An 8,073-nucleotide genomic window follows, 5' to 3' on the forward strand; every position below is an offset into this window, starting at 1 on the left:
CTCACAAGCCATTATCAGTGACCTTTGAAAAAGGGACTGATATAAGGCCGACCATGTTTTAATAATGACACGAACTCTCCTTGTTTTAATATGTTTAACTAGCTGTCCAGGCTATAACTATTCCCAAAAAGCTCTCGACAGCTGGTAAAACAAGGTAAGCTCGTCCCATTATCAAGAATATGGTCCCATGGATATCAGTAGATATTTAAAAATGCGAAAGCGAATAGCATACAGTCCACCCCTGGATGTGGGGATATCAATTTGTTGGTCCCATAGGATATTTATGCACAATCAAGACCATTGATCTTATGGAACATCGTCAGGCAGCCCATGTGGTCCTGGTCCATCCCAAACGAACATCACGTCTAATATAAAATCAATGGTTTATGTTTTCTTAGCTCCGTTTGGTTGGGAGTTTTAGATTTTCTAGACTTTTGTTGGAAAATAGGAGAAATTCCCCGTTTGGTTGTTTATTTACTGCGTCAAAGTTGTGGGGATTTAAATACTCACGGGAATTCTCCAGGCAGAATTCTATTCCTCTGGAATCCGGTTGACTTCTTTATTCCACTACTCCCCGGGAGATGGAAAAGTAAAGATACAAATGCTAATATATGTTTGGATTTAGTTCTAGGACCTCTTCCTTGGAGACAGACGCCTCTTCTATAGTTTCATTCGAGTAACCGTTCCTTATTACGCCACGTTCCTTTTTGGAAACTACCTATAATGGCTTATCTCAATCTCACATCCTCCATAGTCCAGGTGGTTATTATCCACCTTCGCCATAGATAATCCAGTAATCTAGGGATTATGGATTAAGAACAAGGGAAATTTTTTGTTTTCCATATCTCCATGGCCTCTTCCACTGCGCCTGGATACTAAGTTGGACCAACAACAATCACATTACACACTCCAGCAGGGTGATCAATAAAGATGAAAATGTCACCCATCCATAAATTTACACTCTTTTTGTAATTACTTAGCCTTTTACCCTTAAAAAAATGTATCTAGTATTTCTTATCACATATTCTTATTTTTTATAATTATCATTTTAAAGGAATTTTACCTTGTACACATTAGTCTGCGATTTGATATTTTAGGATAGGATAAAAGACTCTAGGGTTATATAAAATATCTAAAAATTTCATTGGGTAGTATAAAAAATCAAGACGAATGAAAAGTGGGGCCCTATAGTCTTTTACCGTTTGAGTTGGCAAGATGAGAGATGACAATGAGTCAGACCGAGATGACCCCGAGTGAGACTGAGATGCCCCAAGGGGTGTCAATGGATCCACTTCAGGTCGGATCCACCTATGTCACAGTCACGATCCATTCAAATTCCTTATTGGTCGGATTGTTCATCGGATCCTACTTTCCATGTCATGATCACGATCCATTTTAATTTGGACCGTCCATCGGAGTGTCCTATTATGTCCCACTAAGCTAAGTAAACAATTAATTTTTTTAAGGTGAGCAATTTAACAGCTTGAAGAGATGTCAATGCAGAGGGATCGATCTCGTTGATGACGAGCTGCAGAGGAAAGAGAAATCAGTACCTTATATCTGAGTTTTTTATGTTAAAAAATGAAATGGAATAAAAACCTAAAAGCTTCCTAGGGCAATGTAAGATCTACGAACGAGGGAGTCTCTCTCAATGGAGTCCTCTTGAGTTTCTTGTCTTCTTGAGAGAGATTGGGATTTGGGATCGTCGTTGTTTTTAATGGCAGTTTGGGTAGCCAAAAGAACAAAACCCTAAAACCCCTCTCTCTTTTCCTTCGTGAAAGTATGAAATGAAACGATTGAAATAAGTGAAATTGCATTCCCGTCCGATTCATTAAGTGGTTAGAGAGGTTTTGACCAAAATACCCTTCATAGAACGGTTAGCATTAACAAAATTTGGAGGGTATTTTTGCCAAACATTTTGGATTGCGACTATCCAATGGGCATCTGTGGTATGCCCATACCCAATCTGAAATTTTTCGGATCCCAGATTTGATGATCCAAAATATGCCCATGGATCCTATTCATATGTTTAGATCCTGTTCATTAGCGTTCGGATTCGGACGATCCATAGGACCGTCTGGATCCATTGACACACCTAGATGGCCCTAAGTTCTTCTTTTTTACATTTCCAGTGTTTTCCATTTTTTCCAGCGCCTTCCATTTTTTCGGCCTAATTCTTCAATTTTTTCCTTCTTCTTCACATTCTTTTCCATTTTTACAACAACTTCTATATTTTTTTCGGTATTGATTCTTCTTTTTTTCAATCCCTCCTATTCTTTTTCATTTTATTAACGCCTTGTATTTTTTCCCTTCTTCTTCCTCTTCTTTTCCATTTTATCCGGTGCCTTTCATTTTTTTAGACGCCGATTCTTCTTTCTCCTTCTTCTTCATCATCTTTTTTCCTTGTTCTTCTTCTTCTTTTTCTTCTTTTTCTTCCTTTTCCTCTTCTTTCTTTGAAGTTGCAGAGATAAAAAAAAAACTGAAAAAAAGAAGAGAAAGAGAAGACGACTACGTTTTGGTGTGCTTTTTCTGCACTCGAGGGCAAAACCGTCTTTTGGGCAGTAAAAGACTATACAACGACACCTTTCAATCACCTTGTATTTTGGTAACAGCCAAGGAAATCTATTTCGGTACCAGCCAACGAAAATTCCAGAAATTTCTCCCTAGTTTTTAAATGGTGCCCGACCGTCAAGTACCGTCAAATCGGTCGATATTTGATCCAACAGAAGCCCACATTTTAAGAGGCTGCTGTTGGATCAAATATCAAGGAAGGTGCTTCCATCGTACCACCTTCACAGGACTCAACGGTTGACCCCCATATAATTTCTCTTTTACCCAATCCTAGAGTCTTTTATCATCTAGGATAAGCAACTAATTAAGGCTTAATGTTATTTCCGGCAGAGACCAAGATACCTTCAGACAATGCCGGCATAGTTATGAATGTTTGACAGTTCTTTGGGTTACCACTGCAAGTGCTAATTTTCTCATGTGTGATTCTTTTTCGCCATTCTAATACTTCCAATGTCAGCAAAAAAAATCCCATTTTTGGGAGTGCAGGCTGATTGTAGGATCATTTCAAGAATGGGGTTGTTACGTGCCTAATCGGCCGTAATGCAAATAAACAAAATAGAAAATAGAAATGACGGGGAAAGAGGTTGATTCGATGCAACCGGAATTAGATTATAACTACCCATATGCGCCATAGTTATATGCACAAAACAGGGGTACACATCACCGATTGGATTGGATGGTAAAGCAGAAGAAATAAAAGACTGATGCGTTTTAAACGACGGAAATGAAGGCGAAGACACAAACACTACATCGGAACAACGAGCGGATAAAATCTTCCTTCTGTTTCTTCTTTTTATTCTTTTCCCTTGGATCACTCCCAAGCAAACAGACAGCCTTTAGTGCAGGTAGAGAACTAACACACACACAAGTAGACTTCTCTAACGTTAAACAGAAATGGACAGAGTTTATCTAATTAAACTTGTTCCGGTACCAGAAAACACCCTTATCCTTGGTCCCCTCATCGGCCTCAACGTAAATGCACTCCTTGGCCTCCCTAAACATGGCCTTATATATACGCATGGCATCAAACTGGTAATACTCTCCCAATATGGGCTTGATCGCCTTGGTGGCTTCCATCACATTGTAATGCGGAATCATGGCGAACAGGTGGTGCGTCACATGGGTGTCTGTGATATTGTGGAAGACCTTGTCCAGGATACCGTAATCCCGATCAACAGTGGCGAGCGTGCCCCTTAGCCAGTCCCACTCGGATGAGTCGTAATGTGGAAGTGCCGGGTGGGTATGCTGCAGGTACGTGATGAGAACCAAGAACCCGTTCGCAATCAGCAATGGGGCACCATAGACGCAGACAACCCACCTGAGTCAGCGACTCGCCCCGAGTCGGAAGAGGAGGGCTAACAAGGCGAGGACGCCGACATTGGAGATGAATATCTGTAGCCGTTCCTTGTTTGAGTAGATGGGGCTGTAAGGGTCATAGTGACAGGCGAAGCGGTCGTACTTCCGGCCGGAGATGTTGAAGGCTAGGTATAGGGGCCAACCTAGGGTGAGAGTGATGAAGAGTGTGAGGAAACGGCCGGGAGGATTGTGGAGGTATTTAGAGAAGCTGGCGAGCTCGGATTTGGGCTTGTGGACAAACACCTTGTCGCTTTCAAGGCTACCAGTGTTGGAGTGGTGACGACGGTGGCTGTATTTCCAAGAGAAATAGGGGACCAGGAGGAAGGAATGAAGGAGGAAGCCGACAATGTCGTCGAGCCAGGTGTAGTTGGAGAAGGCGTGGTGGCCGCACTCGTGGGCGAGGACCCAGAAGCCGGAGAGGACGCAGCCAAGGGCAGTCCAGTAGAGGGACCAGGCGAGGTAGGAGAGAGGGGGAGGGAGGAGGGAAAAGTAGGTGGGGGTAATGTGGTAGAGGACGGCGGAGATGGTCAGATCGGAGAGGACTTAGGCAAAGGAACGGACGATACTGCAGTGGAAGCAATGGGGAGGGATGGCTTTCTTCAATTGGGTGAGGGTGAAGGGAGGTTTTGCATAGGGGGCTCGGTGGAGAAAGTTTTCCTTCTTGTGGGGGGCGGACATTCTGCCGCTAGTGCCCATAGTCGCCGCTAGCTGTTAGTGGTTAGATCTTCAAGAGTTGTAGAGACATGTGCTTCTTGTCCACCATAAAATGCACTGTTCTTGAATGAATCCGGACTACGATATTTTCTTAATGATACTGCATGTCAATTAGTTTGTTTTGAACTCGTGATTTTTGCAAAAGAATTCTACTGCTAATTTCATGAAGATTGAAGAGTAATGCTATGGAAACCGAGAGTGGGACCTAAAAGGGGACCAAACAAGTACTGATTCACCCCACAAAATCACAAGTGATGTGAGCCAGCCCTTAATTTTAGGGCAATCATCAAAAAGTAATTTGTTTGAACACATGCCATGTTCTCATTGCAGGTCCCCTCTAGGTGGTACTCTCGGTCTCTCCGTATCATTTTCCTATGATGAATGGCCTCATAAACACATAAAGGTAGTACGATAAAGGTACCACAGTAGATATTTGATCCAACTGCAGCTCCTCAAAAAGTGAGCTGTTGTTGGATCAAATATCAACGATGGGATGATGAGTATGCCTTCATAAGGCCTTTCAACTACAACTATTAAATAAGTCGTAAATTTCTAAGGCAGGGATTTGATATCCACACGACCAAGTTTTGATAAATACCGTCCCCGCAGTATCTGTATTCTTTTTTTTTAGGAAAAATTGCCAATGGTGGGCATCAAAATACGAGAATTGCCAACGGGGGTAAGACTCTTGGACCATTGGACTTCCATGAGACTCATGGATTACTACCATGTAACTCTAGAACTCTTAGATTTCTGTGTGACTCATGAACTCCTAGTTTTGGGTGGGATATTAGTCTCGTAAAGACACCCTACACAAGAGATAAGAAGGTTTAATATCAAGCTTCTCTCTCCCTTTCAAGCTTTCTTGAGAACCATCATCCATAGGCTCACGAACTTCTAATCGTGAACAACAAGGGAGCAAATTTTGTAGCCTCTCCTACGACATACAACGAGATCAAGGACATCACAGAAGCAAGCATCAGTTTGAGATTGTCATCTGATTGGTTGCGGTATCAACGTGCTCATAACATTTAGTCAAGATCCTAACTTTTTATTGAGGCAGTGAACCATTTGTTTATGCATTGTAAGGTCGCTAGAGAGGTGTGGAATAGCATATTGGCTAAATTTGAAATATCATGTGTATTTCCAGCGAAGGTTGGTCATTGGTTCCGTGGACGAAGAAAGGAGAGATAGTATGTAATGTAGTTCTTCTAGCAACGATATGGGTGTTATGGAAAGAGGGTAATGCATGGGTATTCAAAGGTCATCCCAAGAGGTCCTCTTTTCTTTACAATAAAGTGATAGCTTTCACAATTGCATGTGTAAAGGCTCTCCTATGTTTCAGATTTGTGTCATCCCATGATTTATGGATGGGAGGGAGGAGATTTGCCGCAACTCAAAACAAGAACCTAAGATTGTGCAGGCATGGGAGTCACCTATTCCAGGCTTATTGAAGCTGAACTTCGATGGTTCCAGTATAGGGAATCCAGGACCATTTGGAATTGGGGGAGTTCTAAGAGATGAGAATGGATTAGTAAAATGAGCTTTTGCGGACCCATAGAGGTGGTGGATTCAAGTGAAGTAGAAGTGCGCGCCGTCCATCAAGGTATCAGGCTTCTTGAGAATGAAGACATGGATAAAGTGTTGGTGGAGGGGGATTCGCTCGATGTGATCCGATGGCATAGAGGTTCCCAACCATATTTGTGGAGATTTGCGACATATTTTGATGAGATTCAAGATAGGGGGGGTGAATCTCATATATCCTTCCACATGTAAGGAGGTCAACAAATGTTGATGTTGACAGGTTAGCCAGGGATGGCGTCTGAAGGGAGGCCTTGGAGCTATTTGATTTCCTCCCTCCATGACTTTTATTTTATTTTATCCCTAAGCCTTGGGGGGATTCCCTTGTATCTTATTGTGTCTTACCTCTCTTTGATGCTTGTACTGACCACTCAGTCTTGGTTTGCCGATAATGAAATCTTGTACTATTCAAAAAAAAAAAAAAAATGGTAACAGATGGTAGGTAACAATTGGTAGCTCGTCAAGGCCTTTCAAACAATGCATTCAGATGAAACTGTGGAGGTTTTAACTTAGAAGACGAAACTAATACAACGGGTGCCAGAAGTTAAAGCTTGTGCGACCCACATTTTGTTGGCACACCTAAACTTCTATACTTTTCATAAGGGTTAAATCGACTCCCCATGTGTCTCTCTCTCCTCTTTCTCTCTCTAACCCAGAGGAGAGAGACACACACATGGGGAGTCGATTTAAGATATTTGGGAGTCGATTTATCACTGCGCTTTTCCTAATTGTAGATCATTTTCCTATGTAGCAGTTGTGGGAAATATGTCATTTGAGTTCTTCTATAATATTTTCAATCAACATAGTTTTTTTCTGAAATGAATTTCATTATGCTTGGTTTGCATTTATTGCATTGGCATATGCCAACGTTGTGTTTGATTTTCTGCAGAAATTTCACAGGTAATTTGACGATCTTGACCGTTGATCTCGTGATAGTGCGAGATGCACATGCATCAGTTTAGCACTCACAATTGGTTGTCATAATCTTAAACAAACAGGGCAGTGCGATCCAAACAGCTGAAGTAGAGAAAACGGTATAGAATACCAAATTACCAATTCTAATTCTCAATTCTGGGGATTTGCTAGCTAGCTCCATCCCACAAGGCATTTCGTGGATGACCTGTGCATGTGAGAGCAGCCACCTCATGAATGAAGACAAAACTTGCTGAAAAGTGAGCCTATGTGTGGCTGCTCTCACATGCAACAGGCCATCCGCGAAATGCCTTCTGCGATGACACTAGCAAATCAGTAATAGTTACTAGGGAAGTTCCCTTTTTGTCCACTCGTTACGTACATTTACACTGTTGGGAACAAAATTTGTTGATTTCAGTTTTAAATCGTAAGTGTATACTTACACACACCACAGGCACCCACGCATGGATTGAATTTTGCAGAATGCCACACAGGCTCACTTTTCAGCAGATTTTGTCTTGTTCCCTTTTATTGTTTCTCTTGGTGTAAAGTAAGAGAAAGAAAAAGCAGCGAGACACAGAGAGAGAGAGAGAGAGAGAGAGTTTCTTCGTTTTCTGTTTGGTTATCTCATGTACGGTCTTGGTTGAGGAGGCCGGAAAGGGTCACAGTTTGGGGGTTTTGGGTTACTCATGTTGTAACCCGTGTATTTTGCTCTCTCATAGTAGAAGGTTTGGCTGTTGCTCATAGACGTAGGCATCTTGATGAACCACGTAAAATCTCAGTTTGTGCAGCTTGTGTCTCCTTTAGCCTTTTTGTGCACGCGCGTTTGGATCAAATTTTGCCGGGCGGATTTCTTAGGGTTGCAACCTAGGTCAGTTTAACACGTTTGTGTCTCCTTTTATTGTTTCTCTTGGTGTAAAGTAAGAGAAAGAAAAAGCA

At 42.0% G+C, this 8,073-nt stretch overlaps 1 pseudogene; it reads right to left on the reverse strand.

Annotated features, from left to right (window-relative positions):
* Nucleotides 1–3,204: 3,204 nt before the first annotated feature.
* Nucleotides 3,205–4,735, reverse strand: LOC143846430 (delta(12)-fatty-acid desaturase FAD2-like; annotated as a pseudogene).
* Nucleotides 4,736–8,073: the final 3,338 nt, after the last annotated feature.

This window comes from Tasmannia lanceolata, unplaced genomic scaffold (genome assembly GCF_043159265.1).
Source record: "Tasmannia lanceolata isolate RefF3 unplaced genomic scaffold, GAP_Taslan_0.1 ptg000015l, whole genome shotgun sequence".
Classification (NCBI taxonomy): domain Eukaryota; kingdom Viridiplantae; phylum Streptophyta; class Magnoliopsida; order Canellales; family Winteraceae; genus Tasmannia; species Tasmannia lanceolata.